At 39.4% G+C, this 17,251-nt stretch overlaps 1 pseudogene; it reads left to right on the top strand.

Moving 5' to 3' along the window:
• The window catches only part of LOC100601062, a 31,477-nt pseudogene extending 19,151 nt beyond the window's left edge, over positions 1–12,326 (top strand).
• The last annotated feature ends 4,925 nt before the right edge of the window (positions 12,327–17,251 follow it).

The raw sequence follows: 17,251 nt of genomic DNA, 5'->3' as shown, positions 1-17,251 counted from the left end.
TTTCACTTCTAAGGTTAACATTTATGAATTAAAAGGTATGATTTGATTAAGGTAATAATGCAAAAATTATATCCAGTAGGATCCTGGGCTAACATACCTAAAAATAAATAAATAAATATATTTGTGTATGCGTGTGTGTATCCCTGAAATTTTATATTTGTATACATATGTATGCAATAGACACAGATGATTTTTATTGAATAAAAAATCATATAATAGATACAGGCTCACATTCTTACACATTTAATAGTCAAATATTTTTTAATCAAGTTGGTTCCTTTGTAAACTCAATATGCATTCAGATTATGTTAAATATTCTTAAAATTTCTATGTTTTCCAAAATAAAGTATTTTTTGTAATAAAAATTACCTCCTAGACATTGGGGCTGTATCAGACACTATATCAATGCTAAGATTCAGTCCTGAATGAATGCCAATTTTGAAATATTTTTCACTGTAGAAGTCACAGTCCTTCAGATTATAAGTCACCAGTAAGTGCTCCGAATTCCTTTCTGAACTGTCATATCACTGATTTAGTTAGACCAAGAATAAAATAATTTGAGAAACAAATACACATCTCAATTTATCTCATCCCTCAGCCAACAATATAATATGATTTTGTACCTCCCTCCATTCAAAGCACCAATAGCCAGAGAGTCCTCTTTCCAAAAGAACAAACATACAAACAAATGCAGCTTAAAAAGTAAAATAAATACTCATAGCATCATCAATAAAAAATTATAAAAACAGGGCAAATTTCAATTCAAACATTTTACAGTACTTTTAAATATTGTTTCAGAAGAAGGAAATAAGTGTATGTATTCTGCTAAGCTCTAATGCTTCAGGAACCCACAAAACAATTATTTTATCACCCTAGCCAGCTACTGATCATAGACATGGGATCAGATGCCGTGATAGAGACCAAAACAATGAACCTTTGTGACCAGCTACAGGACTACAGCAAACCCAGAGACACTGACATTGCCTGGAAACCAGTGCTCAAGACAGAGCCAGTAGTTAGAAGTCAAAAGAGCCTTCATGAGTTATGGAGCACACACATCCAGGAGTTCAAAGCAAGCCTTGAATCACATGGATAATGAAGGCCAAAACAAAGCACAGAATCAAGACAAGAAGGGCCGGGCGCGGTGGCTCAAGCCTGTAATCCCAGCACTTTGGGAGGCCGAGATGGGTGAATCACAAGGTCAGGAGTTCGAGGCCAGCCTGGCCAACATGGTGAAACCCTGTCTCTACTAAAAATACAAAAAAATTAGCTGGACGTGGTGGCGGGTGCCTGTAATCTCAGCTACTCAGGATGCTGAGGCAAGAGAATTGCTTGAACAGGCGGAGGCTGCAGTGAGCCAAGATCGTGCCACTGCACTCCAGCCCAGACGACAGTGGGAGACTCCGTTTCAGAAAAAAAAAAAAAGACAAGAATTCAGAACCATGCATATGAAGCCCCACACTGACTGTCCTGTCCATTAGTCATTTGAGTGAATATAGCTGCAGCAAGAATAGTGTGTGTTAGCTGCAGACAAATTAGTCCCAGCCATTCCTTCCATCATAGTGGTTTTCCCAGACATTGGGAATTACATATGCATTTATTTTTCCCACTATCCACAGTTAAGGACTCAGGAGGAAAGCCAGTTTGGTTATAAACTAAATAAAGAACTTATATTTTATCTTCATGTCTAAGTTGCATTGTGAGTCAAATTCCCACCCTGCTAATAACTAATGAGCTATTGGCTGGACTTCAAGTAGAATCAAAGAACAAAGGAAGTCTGAAATTTGGCATGGGAATCTCCAGCTAGCCAGAAAAGTAACAGGAGACAAAATTACATATAAAAAAATACCCATTCTTTTTATTTTTTTACAGCTTTATTGCGATATAATTCACAGACTGTACAACGCACCCACTTAAAGTGTACAATCTGATGGCTTTTAGTATATTCACAGATTTATACATCTACCACCACAATCAATTTTAGAACATTTTCATTACCCAAAAAAGAAGCTCCACTGCCCCCACCATCATTGCAGGCAACTGCTAATCTATTTTCTCTTTATAGAGTTACCTATCTGGGCATTTCATATAAACAGAATCACACAACATATGGTCCTTTGTGACTAGTTTCTTTTACTTAACCTGTTTTCAAGGTTCATCCATACTGTAGCATGTATCACTATTTCAGTTCTTTTAATTCATGAATAGTATTCTATTTTATGGACATACAACATCCATCCATCAGTTGATGGAAATTTAGGTTGCTCCTACTCTTTGACTGTTATGAATATCACTACTATGAGCATTCATGTATAAACTCTTCTATGGACGTATTTTTTGTTTGTTTGTTTTTGTTTTGAGACGGAGTCTCGCTCTGTCGCCAGGCTGGAATGCAGTAGTGCGATCTCGGCTCACTGCAACCTCTGCCTCCCAGGGTCAAGTGATTCTCCTGACTCAGCTTCCCAAGTAGCTGGGACTACAGGCATATGCCACCATGCCCGGCTAATTTTTTCTGTATTTTTAGTAGAGACAGGGTTTCACCATGTTAGCCAGGATGGTCTCGATCTCTTGACCTCATGATCTGCCCGCCACAGCCTCCGAAAGTGCTGGGATTACAGGCATAAGCCACCATGCCCAGCCTGGACGTATGTTTTAATTTCTCTTTAGTATACCTAAGAGTAGAATTGCTTGATCATATGGCAACTCTATGCTTAACTATTTGAAGAACTGCCAGACTGTTTTCCAAAGTGGCTGCACCATTTTTCACCCCACCAGTGGTGTATGAGTGTTCCAGTTTCTCCACGTTCTCATCAACACTTGTTATAATCTGTCCTTTAAATTATAATACCCCATCCACCTTTTACAAAATCTTACGCAGTTCTTCTAGCTCTTTGGACCTGTTCATTGAACTAGTTTCCTGGTTAGAGAAGCCCACTTAGAAATGGCAAAATACTGAGCACACTCTTGCCTAATGGGCAAGCAGGAAAGAAAAGGCCAGAGCTGGCAAAGTGTCCAGGGGAAAAGAGGGGATGAAGCATACATAAAGCAACGCCCAGTCTCCCCTGAATATAAACACGAAAGAGGCCTGGCATTGCAGCTGCTTCTACCTGAACTCATTCCAGGAATGACTAGGGCAGGATATGTAGGTAAGAAAAGATGAGCAAGAGTTGGAACATCACTCAAATTAACTGGAGAGGGAATATGGAGCCAAAGTTAAGCTCAAACTATTCTCTCCCCAACTGCTATTTGGTATTTTTTCACCAAAGAGCACATACTGAAATGCTTTGGGGGTCTCTTCTACCTTTAAAGTTCTATAATTTCATGATTTTCTTCCTGTAAGTATACCTTAAGTTAATTGTGCAGTGTATCCCTTATATAAACAGAAGACTGTCTCAGTAGGATTCCTTTTAAATGTTTTGAATGAATTTTTAAAAATATTTTTACTTTTAATGTTTCCTGAAGCTACACTGTCTATAGCGCTGGTATTTCCCAGAAGTCACTAAAAGCTCCTGAAAGTCCAACTGACAGAAAAGATGGATTTGATTAAAAGGAAAAAACACAGAATATAGTCCTTGGAAAGTATGCTGATTTGTTATTTAGCCAGTTAGAGAATTGTGCTGTTTTGCTCTTGGGAATTGTACCATGGAATAAAATAATTTTGTTGAACTGCAATATAATTACAACATCTGAAAATACAGGAAAAGATGAATTAGAAAGATGGAGGATTCAAAATAAGGAGGACCAATTCCAAACAAAATACCAAGCAACCAAATTAGAAGATACTAGAAGGTGTTACGCATACTCTTCCTTATTTAACATGGAAGGAAATTGCAAGTAGTATTGCCCTAATAAGGCACTTCCTGGGCCCTAAAGTTACTAGTTCTTCAATTCAACAGATATTTTTATGCACCCACTATAAGCCGGGAACTTTGCTTGTCTCTGAGGCTGCCAAAATAAATAAGCCTCTGCCAGAGAAGAGCAACAGAGGGCTCACCCTCTGCCAGGCAAATGAAAACTTGTTATTCAGCTGCAATACCCTGAGATCATTCTACAGTTATAAGAGGAAAGAATGAGAGTTGAAATTGTGAAAAGAAATGATCTACAGTTACCTAAGCTGGGGGTGAGAGGAGAACCTGGAGAGGGATGGCAAGGGAATTGGAGGGAGAGGACCTGATTCATGAGTTCCACCTTGTAAAGAACTAGCAGGATTTCACCAAGCAGAGATGGGCAACAGGCATTTGTGGGAAGTATTGTAGTGTCACAGCAAAGGTTTTGGAGATTTATAAGTTTTCACCATATCAAACTATCAATAGTCAACAATTTTTTGGCCTAGAAAAATATATATTCAAATGGTTCAATCTAAAACAAAACAATCCCCTTGAGTGTGCCAAGTGAATGTTTAGAACCTGTAGGAGAATTAGTTAGAAAAGTAGTCTGAGTCAGAGTTGGAAGAGCTTTGAACTGAAGTCGTTTCACCTTTATTCTATAGGTGATGGAGAAGGCAATTCGTAAAATAACTTTGAACAAACAACCAATAAACGTATGTTTAAATGTTTAAATAATTTCAAGTTTAAAGAAAACTATGTATCATTTTCAGTGCCACAAAGGAAAACAATTTAATGTTAACATTCAATGCCAGTAAGGACTCAAGAAAGCAGGATGTTTCCCTCCATGGCTGGGTGTGTAAATTGGAATAAACTTTCAGGAAGGCGATTTGAATACACCGTGACCTAGCATTCCACTTTGAAGACTTTATCCCAAAGAAAAAGTCATGGATATTAAAAACAAACAAACAAAACAACTTGGAGGCTGAGGTGGGTGGATTGCTTGAGGCCAGGAGTTCAAGACCAGCCTGCCCAAAATGGCAAAACCCTATCACTACTAAAAATACAAAAGTTAGCCGGGTGTAGTGGCGTGCACCTGTAGTCTCAGCTACTTGGGAGGCTGTGGCGGAAGACTTGCTTGAATCCGGGAAGCAGAGGTTGCAGTGAGCTGAAATCACACCATTGCACTCCAGCCTGAGCGACAGAGCAAGACTCCGTCTCAAAACAAAAAGAAGTTTAGCCACCAGGATTTCCTTGATGTTCTACAGTAGATAGCTGTGTAAATAAAACATGAATCATCCTTATAATTGAACATTATACAGCTACTTTAAATGCTTAAATATTTAATGACATGGAAATGCTCATGAAACTTTGTTACATGAAAAAATTAGGTTGCAAAACAGTACATGTATCAGTCAAGGCTCTTAAGAACTAGATCAGACTGACTAGGTTTGAGTTTCAGATCTACCATTTATAGTCATGGGACCTTGGACAAGTCACCTAATCTCCCTGTAACTCAGTTTTATCTATAAAATGGGGATAACACCAGTCCATAACTCATTGGAGTTTTGTAAAAGATTAAATGAGTTAATACACATAAAGTCCTTAGAAATTTGCCTGACACATAGTAAGCACTACCTAAGAGTCAATTATTGTTAATATCATTAGTATTTGTTACCAGTGTATTAAGTCAACTTTGAAGCTAATTTAAGAAGCAAAGGTGGGAAGAGAACTATCCAGGCAAGAACCATACCCAAAGCATTCTGCAGAGCTGATCCATGAAGTCGCCACTCCAGCTGCCAAGCACTGACCCCATGGCTTGCACTGCCAAGTCTCTGGGAGCTGGACACTGCATATTGCCTCAGAACAGCTGTGTCTGCTGCCACTGGAAACCGGATGCAGCTGCTATTGCTGCTGTGGCCCTGGCCAGAGCGGATTCTGCATCACCCCTGCTGCTTTGAGTCACCAGCCCCTGAACCAAAGTCAACAGAGGATTCATCTGCTTGACTGCACCAAGTCCCCAAAAGCAGCCAAAGAGGTTGAGAAAAAAACAGCATTGGGTGTTTTTATTCTATAGAAAAGGCAAATTTTGGCCGGACATAGTGGTTCAGGCCTGAAATCCTAGCACATTGGGAGGCTGAGGCAGGCTTGAGCTCAGAAATTCAAGACAGCCTGGGCAACATGCTGAAACTCTAAAATATACAAAAATTGTATATTTTACAAAATACGAAAATTGGCCGGGCGTGGTGGCTCATGCCTGTAATCCTAGCACTTTGGGAGGCCAAAGTGGGCAGATTATGAGGTCAAGAGATTGAGACCATCCTGGCCAACATGGTGAAACCTCGTCTCTACTAAAAATACAAAAATTAGCAGGGTGTGGTGGGGGCATGCCTGTAATCTCAGCTACTTGGGAGGCTGAGGCAGGAGAATCGCTTGAACCCAGGAGGCGGAGGTTGCAGTGAGCCAAGATCACGGGCCACTTCACTCCAGCGCAGATGACGGTGTGAGACTTGGTCTCAAAAAAAAAAAAAAAAATGTGCTGGGCATGCTGATATACACATGTAGTCCCAAGCTACTCAGGAGGCTGAGGTGGGAAATTGCTTGAACCTGGGAGGTTGAGGCTGCAGTGAACCATGATTGCACCACTGCACACCAGCCTGGGAAACAGAGCGAGACCCTCTCTTTAAAAAAAGAAAAGAAAGAAAGAAAAGGTAGATTTTACTTTATAAGATGGGGGAGTCAACAAACTTAGAAAGCAAATTTATACATTAGGTAATTTTAAAAAGATAAATGATCCTTTTTGGTTTTAAAAATATAGATACAACATGAATGTGTATTTTCACACAAATAAAGAAAGGAGTAAAAGGATACACATCAAACTGTTCATGATTGTTTCTGAATTGACCATTATGGCTGATTTGAGTGTTTCATCTTCTGTCTATTACTTTCCAAATCTTTTGTGACACAGAAAAAAACAAGACTGAGCAATATCAGATCTCTATTTTTGAAAGAGAATTGAGTCTTTCTTAGATACAGCTATGGAACAGAAAGTGGAAGACTAGGTTCAGATGGGCATTGTTATCTTACGGCAGGACCTTGCTACTCCAAGTGTAGTCAATGGACCAGAAACATTAGCTTGACACAGAAACATATTAGAAATGCAGAATCTCAGGCCCCGTCCCAAATCTAGTGAAAGCAAAGAAGGAAATGAATCAGCTGATGCAACAAGGCTTGACAATGTGAAGAAACTCATAAAAGATTACAAGCCTTAAAAACATTTCCAAATTTAGAAGTAAGCAGGGTCATTAACAGAAACGAATTACTGGAACAGGAGCCAGTTTTTTGTTGTTGTTTTTGAGACAAGGTCTCCGTCTGTCTCCCAGTCTGGAGTGTCGTGGCACGATCACAGCTCACTGCAGCCTCAACCTCCTGGGCTCAAGTGACCCTCCCACCTCAGCCTCCCAAGTAGCTGAGACCACAGGCACACACCACCATGCCCAGCTAATTTTTCAATTTTTTGTAGAGACGGGGTCTCCCTTTATTGCCCAGGCTTGTCTCAAACTCCTGAGCTCAAATGATTCTCCCAAAGCTCTGGGATTATAGGCGTGAACCACTGTGCCCGGTTGGTTTAGACATAAAAGGTTTGAGAACTTGAAAGATGGCCCAGCAAGGGAAACAGAAAATTAAGGCCAATAAGCAATGTCAAAATTAGGCTTATAAATATGAGCATAATCTAAGACAAGGAGACAACGGAAGCCGTAACAGTGGATATGACTTCTAACGGAGAACATGCAAAGCAAGATAAGAAATCCAAGCAAGATCCTTTGGTAATATGTATATTTTGGAGATGGGGGAGAAAGAGAAGTCAGAAAATGAATGGCCAAAACTAACATCATCAAGAGATTAAAGTGTCAAAGAAAACAAACGACAAGTATTTCATTATTATTCAATTCTTTCCTCCTTTCGTGACAAATTATGAGTGGTTTACAAAATTATACTTACACTTAAAAGGACAGTAATGGATTAAAATAGATCTCAATTCTAGAAACATAGAATGGTCAAAATGTTTGGGAGGGGGAGGATATGAAAGAGAAGGACACTAATGCCTTGGATGTCATAATAGGTCTCATTATTGGAAGATATCAAAAAGTTCATAGCTTTTTTTTTGTTTTGATGAAAATTTCACAATTTTTATAGTGTTGCAAATCAAATAAGACCACGACTTATCTTTGTTTCATTCATTCATTCAGCTAACATTTATGGAGCACTTGCTACAAACCAGGCACTCTTTGGGGTGTTGAGGATACAGCAGTTAACCAAACAAACAAGACCCCTTGCCCTCATGGCCTTATGTTCTAGAGGGGCAGACAGACAATAAACAAAAGAAATAAGTAAACATATTGTGTGTCGGATGGTGATAAGCACTATAGAGGAAGGGATAAATGGTGGGGTGAGAGCTGCCATTTTAAAAGATGGGACAGAGAAGACCACTGGGGAGATGATTAGACCTGAAGGAGGTGAAGAAGCCACTTATTCAACTATCTGAGGAAAGAGCATTTCACAGCAAGGCTCTGAGGCTGATGTGGCCCTGGTGTGGTCAAGGAGGCTAGTATGGCTGTGCTGAGGGAGTGAGGAGTGGGCAGGAAAACAGGACAGAGGAGTAAAGGCCTTCAGAGGCTTTTGAGCAGATAAGTGACATTATCTGACATGGATTTTATCATTCTGGCTGAATCTATTCATCTATCTATCTACCTAACTATCTATCTATGAATGATATATCTATACCTATGTTTATATAGATATAGATGTATTTTTTTGAGACAGGGTCTTACTCTGTTGCCCAGGCTGAGTGCAGTAGGGTAATCTTGGCTCACTGCAGCCTCAACCTCCCAGGCTGAAGCAATCCTCCCACCTCAGCCTCCCAAGTAGCGGGTACTACAGGCACATACCATCACAGTCAGATAATTTTTTTTCTCTTGTAAAGACACGGTCTCGCTATGTTGCCCAGACTGGTCTCAAACTCCTGGACTCAAGCGATCCTCCCACCTCAGCCTCCCAAAGTGCTGGGATTTCAGATGTGAGCCACCATGCCCACTGGTTGATATTTTAAGAACAGATTGAAGTAGGAAAACCAGATAGGAGGCTATTTTAAATACCTAGCCAAGAATAATAGTGACTTGGACCAGGTACCTTTGACAGTTTCATCTCTTTCAGATAAGTACCTATTTTTTTTTTCTTCTAGTATATCCTAACAAAGTGGGATGGGAAGAAGGATGAGAGATTGTGTGTGTAGCAGAGAAAGAAGTGCAGAACTCTCAACTCTTCTAGTTACATAATTCTATGTATTTTGCAATCATCCTCAGCCACACAGAATAAAATGTGTAAGCAACTTAAACATTTAATATGTCTAAATATTTAAATCTTTTAAATTATCGCAGCTTCAAGGAAATGTTAAAAACAAAAACTAAAAACCGATTTCTATAAATCACTATGTCAATAAACGTATAGTTAGGCCAAGGTAACAATAAAAGAACCTGATCTTTTATTTTAAAGACATGAGCAATATATTTGAAATGTAGAGTCACTAAATAATGAGTAGTTCTGAAAGGTGTAATTTTAAACCTTCCACTCTTTCAATGCTATAATTAAAACAAAAATGAAGCAGAATCTAGAGAGTCCACACACAGACTTGGATTACATCAGGACATAGAATTTGCTTTTTCTGTGGATCCAAGACCAAAGGCTTCATTTATTTGCTAAAGATTAAAAGGATAAACCTTATTTCTCATTTTAAAGTACACAGACAACCAAGTCAAGTTAAATGTTGATTCAGAGAAGAGTTGTCAACACTGCATTAATATTACCCTAGTTCTGTAGGGTGCTTTATTGTTTACAAAGCACTTTAACTACCATTACTTCATTTGAACCTCACAATAGACCCATTAATATCATAATTCTTAACTTACAGATGAAGAAACCCAGTCTCAGGGAGGTTAAGAGACTTATCCAAGGGCATCCAAGCCACTAGCAAGAGCCAGGGCTGGAAACTGAACCCTCACTTCCTAGTCCACTGCTTTTTTTTTCTTCAGTAAGTGTATTTTAATGCTATAGCAACTATCTTTCAGGATCAAGATAAAAGGCATTTCAGAAATATTTAAGATTGCTATTATTTAGCAATTAACAACATAAATAAAACAAATGCCATTAATGCATTAAATCATATACAAACCCAATAAAATTGTAGTATTCTTTCAAATTCATTATCTCCTTCAATGAAACAAAACTTCCTAGGCCAAGTTCCAGCTTAGGAAGGATTTGTCACAAAATAAAAGTACATTGTCGATCTAAGGAATAGGATCGAAAAGACTGAAGAGTAAAGTGATGGAATGGCGACCTAAACGCCCAACATGATGGAGTCCACTGCTTTTTATACTGTACCAACCTGCATTCTTTTCCAGGCATAGAAGAGGCCACAGTAGGAGAATGGTTTCCTTTGTGTGAGAATTAGCCAGGTCTGCAAGACCAAAGGTAGAAAGCAGTACCTATGGAAAGGTACCACCTTGGGAATAATAGTCTTATGGTAAATATTGTTGTCCTTATTTAACGTTGGAGAAACCAAGGAACAAAGGTTTGTTCTAGGTAAACAGTGGCTCTTCAATTTTTCAGGAGTGGTTTGCCATTTAGGCTTACCTTGATCTTTTTCACTATTCTCTTTTATGGCTCTTGCTTATCTCCTGGCCTGCTGGTTAGCACCTCCACCAGAGGGCAGGAAGAACAGGAAGAGAAGCATTGCAACCGGTTTGATCAAAAAGTTGCAATAAGAAAACTTAGGTCATTATCTTAATTTAGGCTTTGGAGTCTTTCTAGATTTCAGTTACTAATGTGACCTTTGCCAACATTCTCCTAGATAAATCTAGAATAATCAATGCAGTAAAATGATTTCCTATAAATAAAAATCATCTACTTCTAATTGTATTGTTCAATACAATATTACATATATTGAACCTTATATAACATTTAAATTTATTTAGAACTTATTACATGCACTAACTTTGTATAACATTTTTAACTTGTTTGGAATTGGTGTGAACTTCTCCAAAGGCATATCAAATGCTCTGGAGCTTAGAAAATAAAATCTACCCTGGCCGGGCGTGGTGGCTCACACCTGTAATCCCAACATTTGGGGAGGCTGAGGCAAGTGGATCACCTGAGGTCAGGAGTTCGAGACCAGCCTGGCCAACATAGTGAAACCCTGTCTCTACTAAAAACACAAAAATTAGCCAAGCATGGCGCTTGAACCAGAGAGGCAGAGGTTGCAGTGAGCCAAGATCGCGCCACTGCACTCCAGCCTGGACGACAGAGTGAGACTTCATCTCAAAAAAAGAAAGAAAAAAGAAAAAAAGTCTCCTCCATAGCAACTTCCTCCTCCACAGCAACTTCCTCAGCATTTCAAACAACAATCGGGGACTTTTGTTGTTGTTGTTAAGGGCGGTCTTCTAGGCTTCCAGCACCAACAGATGTTCCCTCCTTCATGGCCTTGAAGGTTGTCAGTTTACATTTATCAGAAGTGCAAAGGTATTTTAAAATAAAGAACAGCACACAGAATTAAGGAAAATCTGGATCATTTAGTGCTCTGATTCCAGGTGACATCCGGCACCCATTACAGTACCGTGCTTTACTCTGCATGGAGAGAAAGTGCTGGAGTGAAAGTCTGGCCCTGGAGTGCAAGAAGGTGCCCTACTGTGCTGCTTCTGCCTGACAGAAGCCTTGAGGGGCCCAGGGTGTGGTTTTTGCATCCCTGTGGAGTGGTTCAGGCTGACCTCAACCGCATGAAGGACCTCTACACAATGAGTACAGACTAGGGTACTTGATAAATCTCTGTGGTATGGATTTTGCTTTTCAAACCAACCTGGAAATTTTCAGGAAGCTCAAATCTTTAATGGGTGGAAACAACCTGGAAGCTGAGAGGATGCTAGTCAGTAAGGAAGAAAGGCAGAAAAGGGGGCATGCAGTTATTAATGGAAAGCTGACAAACATGGGGACTGTCAAAATGTGTCCTCCACTCGAAACATCTCTTTTTTCAGGCAGTGCCTATTTTGTGGTCAGTAGAGAGGACGTGGGGTATATGCTAGAGAATGAAAAAAGTTTAAAAGTTTATGGAGTAGGCCCAAGACACATACAGCAAATATCTCTAGGCCACTGTTCAAAGGATTCCTGAAGTCCCCAGCTCACTCTCCTTAAGCCATAAGTATGACTCGTCTGACATGCACGCAGCTTCTATGTTTGTCAAGTGGCAGCACTTTGAAGCACTCTTTACCCACCTGCAGTAGGATCCATGTGCACTCAGTGTGCATTTTCAGAGCTGGCGCCTTGAACTGGATGCTGCGCAAGGACCATTTGTTTGCCAATAAGCTTGACACAGGCAGTGACCTCTTTGCCATCCAGTGTTTAGATGAGCATCTGAGACATACTTTGGAGACTTTAAAACACTGGCCACTATAGGCAATTTTAGGAATAAGAAGAATGCACAAAATTGACACTATCTGGTTCCTCTTATTTGTCAATAAGCACCAGGAAAATTGTATAGGGCCCTCTTTGGAGCAAGGACTCTAAGTCTTCATGTCAGAGAAGCTGCATGGTTTCTGCAGAGCACAACTGGCTAGAAAGTTTGGAGCATTAAACGTTCATCTAGAGTTAACGTGAGGGGGAAGTATAATAAAAGTAGCCGTGAAGCCAGGGCAGGTAACAAATCATTCTGAAGAGAATGGACTGAGGCAGCTGGAGAAGAGGCTGACACAAAACAATCAGCCTGTTGAAAGAGCTCAGGGGCTGGATGCAGTGTCTCACGCTTGTAATCCCAGAACTTTGGAAGGCTGAAGCAGGAAGATTGCTTGCGCCCAGGAGTTCCGGTTGCCAGCCTGGGCAACATAGGGAAACCCTGTGTCTACAAAAAACTTTGTAAAAAAAAACTGGGCATGGTGATGTGTGCCTGTAGTCCCAGCTACTCAGGAGGCTGAGGTGGGAGGATTGCTTGAGACCAGCAGGTTGAGCCCCCAGTGAACAGTAATCATGCCATGGCACTCCGGCCTGGGTGACAGAGACCCTGTCTAAAAAAAGAAAAGAAAAGGCCAGGCACAGTGTCCCACGCCTGTAATCCTACCACTTTGGGAGGCTGAGGTGGGCAGAGCACCTGAGTTAGGGAGTTCGAGACCAGCCTGACCAACATGGAGAAACCCCGTCTCTACTAAAAATACAAAATTAGCCACGCATGGAGGCACATGCCTGTAATCCCAGCTACTCAGGAGGCTGAGGCAGGAGAATCACTTGAATCCAGGAGGTGGAGGTTGTGGTGAGCCGTGATTGTGCCATTGCACTCCAGCCTGGGCAACAAGAGCAAAAACTCTGTCTCAAAAACAAACAAACAAACAAACAAAAACAAAAGAAAGAAAAAGAGCTTAGGGACTTAACAAAATTAGAAGATTTCACCTGTGCCAAAATTATTTAGAGAATTTTAAATGTGACAATTGTCCTGGTATGAATACATTTACAGCAACAAATAATCATAAAGATATAATTTATCTCATATATTTGTTAAAATAGAGATTTGATTTTACTCTAAACGATCCTTATAAATAATTTCTTTTCTGCTATACCATTTTGCTGTGTAGTGTGTTTCTGTATATCATCTCAGAAAGCTTAAAATTGGCTTGATTTAACAGTAAAGAATTTTTTAATTAAAAAAACTTGAACTAACAATTGTCATAATTAATCTCATTTTAAAGTTAGTCCATGTTGAGCTTTTCTGGACTATTTATGCATTGATTATTTTAGCATACATTTGCAGAATGCCTACTGTGTGCCAGGCATTATAATAAGTGCTGAGGGAAAAAGATAAAGAAGACATAGATCTTTCCTCTAGAAGGTCTCAGTCTAGACAAAGACAGACAATTGCATTACAGAGCAGTGAAGAAGTAAGATTTAGAGTAAGACGAAATATGCAATGGTGTATGCATCAGAATACGCAACAGGCATAATGGCTTAACACCAGACTGGAGGAGTGAGTACAAATCAAGAAAGGAGATGGTCGCTGAGTAAAGGATGAATAAGAGTTTCCCACATGAAGTGAGGAAAGTCAGTCCAAGAAAGAGGTGCAGTATCTGCAGAGTTATGAAAGTGTGATGACAAAGTGAGGTGAGTTTAGGGAAGTAAAATTGGTTCGGCATGACCAAGAATTTATATTGGGCCGGCACAATGGCTCACGCATGTAATCCCAGCACCTTGGGAGGCCAAGGCAGGCAGATCACCTAAGGTCAGAAGTTTGAGACCAGCCTGGGCAACATAGTGAAACCTTGTCTCTACTGAAAAATACAAAAATTAGCCAGGCATGGTGGTGAATGCCTGTAGTCTCAGCTACTTGGGAGGCTAAGGCACAAGGCTCGCTTGAACCCAGGAGGTTGCAGTGAGCTGAGATCACGCCATTGCCCTCCAGCCTGGGCAACAGAGTAAGACTCCACCTCAAAAAAAAAAAAGTTATATTGAAGCGAGGAAGCATGCTGGCAGATAAGGCTAAACAGAAGGGCAGATGTCAGATGATGAAGAACCTTTAATGTCATGCTAAAGGTTTGAATTTTGTTCTGAAGGCAGTAGGAATTCACTAAAGGTGTTTTAACAGAAGAAGGTCATGATCAGATTTGTGTTTTAGAAGGTCAATCTTTTGGCAGAATGGAGAATCAATATTGGACACAGGGAAACCAGTTAGCGAGCCGGTGCAGAAACTCAGGTAAGAAATCACAATGGCCAGGTCTTTCTGGTCATGGTCATTATAAATGCTTGTGAAAATGTTTAATCTCCTTCACTGCAGTAACATTCAGATTAAAACAAATAATACTCATTCTTATTTTTGAGTCCTAACATTTTAAGTTGAACTCTTCCCACCCTCTTGAAAGCAAAATATTCTGACAATCTCGTCTCAATATTTAGTACATCTTTTTCTGAATCATAAAACCACCATTTGTTAAGAAGGTAACAAAAAAATGGGGATGTGGTTCTTTAAAATTACAACAATTTCACATATCTGCACCATAATCTACTACACCTGTTCACACACCCGCCTCCTGCTATTATTAATAGTCTTTTGCTTTTACAATTTTCCATTCAAACCTCATTTTTAAAAACTAGGGTGACCACCAAATTGGGTGAGTCACTTTTACAGTCAATTCTTCTGGTTAGTAGAATTTCAGTTCTCAGTTTTGTTTTTAAATAGTAAGAGTTATCCTAAGTGTCCAAAAATGTAGTTGAGTAGTATCATCAACCTTCTTAAGCATATCAGAAGAAGGCAAGGAATTTTAACGCAATATTAATTCAAATTTAGGACTTGAGTTGTGTACTATGATAGGTGTGATTTGAAGTAAAATGTACTCACAAATGTCAATTTACCTGAGTTTGAATCAAATGGGAAAGGCATAACTCAATAGACGTTATGGAGATAAGTTGTAAACAATACTGCATTAGTGGGAAACTTCTGCAAGTCTATTAAGTTCATTAAATGAGACATATTTAGGCATGCTTTTAACTTGAATCTTTTGTTTTCTCTGTATGCCTTGAATTTAATGCTAAATTACTGTTGTCATAATAAATATTTATAAGTCTATTACCAGTGGCACTTAATGGTAAAACTAAGAAATGATGAGAAATAGAGTTTGGGAAATTCCTCACTCCACTAACAACTTCATAAGGAGAGATTCAGAATATCCAAGACAGAAATTTGGGCCTTGGTTTATATAATAGATGAGTTCTTGTAATTTGAATTTACAGGAGAACTCCTGGAGATTACTTTGCTCAACTCCCTAATATTGAGAAAGTGAAGACTAGAGAATTTTCTGATGCAACCAGTGTGACAAAACTTATTGGTAACTGCCCTAGAATCTGGGACAGAGGTCTTCCCAAGGATCCCTGCCTTATTTTCCAGGATCTTATAACCAATTTAGTTAAGGCAGAGAATTCCTCCTAGAGAAGGAATTTTTTTTTTATATAAAGTTAGTATGATTACTAACTTTATAAAATTATACTATAAAAAGTATAAAAATTATACTATATTTTCTATAAATTCTGACAATAATACCTCTATTTAGTATACCCATGGGAAAATATATTCAAGCAATTCATCCATCAAGTTTGAATTAAAAGGGTTTGGAGGTCGTGTGAGGACATAACCTGAATTGATCAAAAGAGTTAAACTAAAAATAATTTGGAAGATTTTTTTTTTTTTGTAAATAGCAATGAGACTAAGCTGACCATGTCTTGTTGCTCATAGACTTACAGATCCCATTTTAATAACTGAATGGGAGTAATGGGTAATCAATCAGACGTCTAAGCTGAGTTATTCTATCTTGCCCTGACTCAAGGGGGTCTAAAGCCCAGCCACTTCTAATTTGTGATTTTGGAAGTTCTAATCATGGTATTACTTTAATTATTAAAAATTTCCAGCAAAGGGAAAGTGGAGGCCTTACAGGAAATTGCACCAGAGGCTTTCAGTGGAGCCCCAAATAGGAACATTCCCTGTCTCATCTTCTTCCATCAGTATGGAATGTAAAAAGAAGTGGGGAGATTATCATGCTAAGGACATGACATACAAGAGTCCTTGGACATATTGAGAGTCTTGGTCTCCACACACAATATTCAATTAAAATGGAGAAAGATTTGGCTGCTTAATGGTATTCATTTTCATATGGGCTGGGTGGGGTCCTCATGCCAAGGGAAGTCTAAGCTATAAAACAATTACTCAAGCTCTTGTGGCTGAACCATTATTGTCCAAGAATCAGGCTATTCATTAAAGAAGAACTTACCTTTTGAGTCCTAGTCACACTAAAAATCCCTTTCATTAAAGTGGTGGCAACACCTTGTCAATAAGAGAAGGGAACTGACATTTGTGCACCTGCAATATATTTTGCATGTTTCCTCATTTTCACAATAGCTCTGTCAGACATGTATTACTGCACTTCACAAATGAAGGAACAAATTCTAAGAAAGGAAGAAGGTGACTCCAGGTCACTTTCAGAAGACTGATCTGTCTGAACTCCAGATGAGTTGTCTGAACTCAGAGTTCAAGTCCATTCCACCATACTCTGCTCTTTACCTGATATAAGAAGAGCCAGAGGATCCCAAAACCTCCATTCAGAGTGAAAATATATTGTAAAATCCCATATCCTTTGAGTGTGAAGACAGTTGGCCTTGCTATGATGCCATATTATGCCTTGGACATTTTATCTGCAAAATCTGCTGGCTATACTAAAGGGCCAGAAAATATCTCCAGCTATGATTAACTAACTCTAGGGTGGGTGCTTAATTAAGAAATGCAATTTGATTGCCAGATGCGGTGGCTCACGCCCATAATCCCAGCACTTTGGAAGTCTGAGGCAGGCGGATCA

The sequence above is a fragment of the Nomascus leucogenys genome, chromosome 13 (genome assembly GCF_006542625.1).
Source record: "Nomascus leucogenys isolate Asia chromosome 13, Asia_NLE_v1, whole genome shotgun sequence".
In the NCBI taxonomy this organism is placed as follows: domain Eukaryota; kingdom Metazoa; phylum Chordata; class Mammalia; order Primates; family Hylobatidae; genus Nomascus; species Nomascus leucogenys.
The sequence above is the reverse complement of the archived record's forward strand: the minus strand, read 5'-3'. Positions and strand labels throughout refer to the sequence as shown.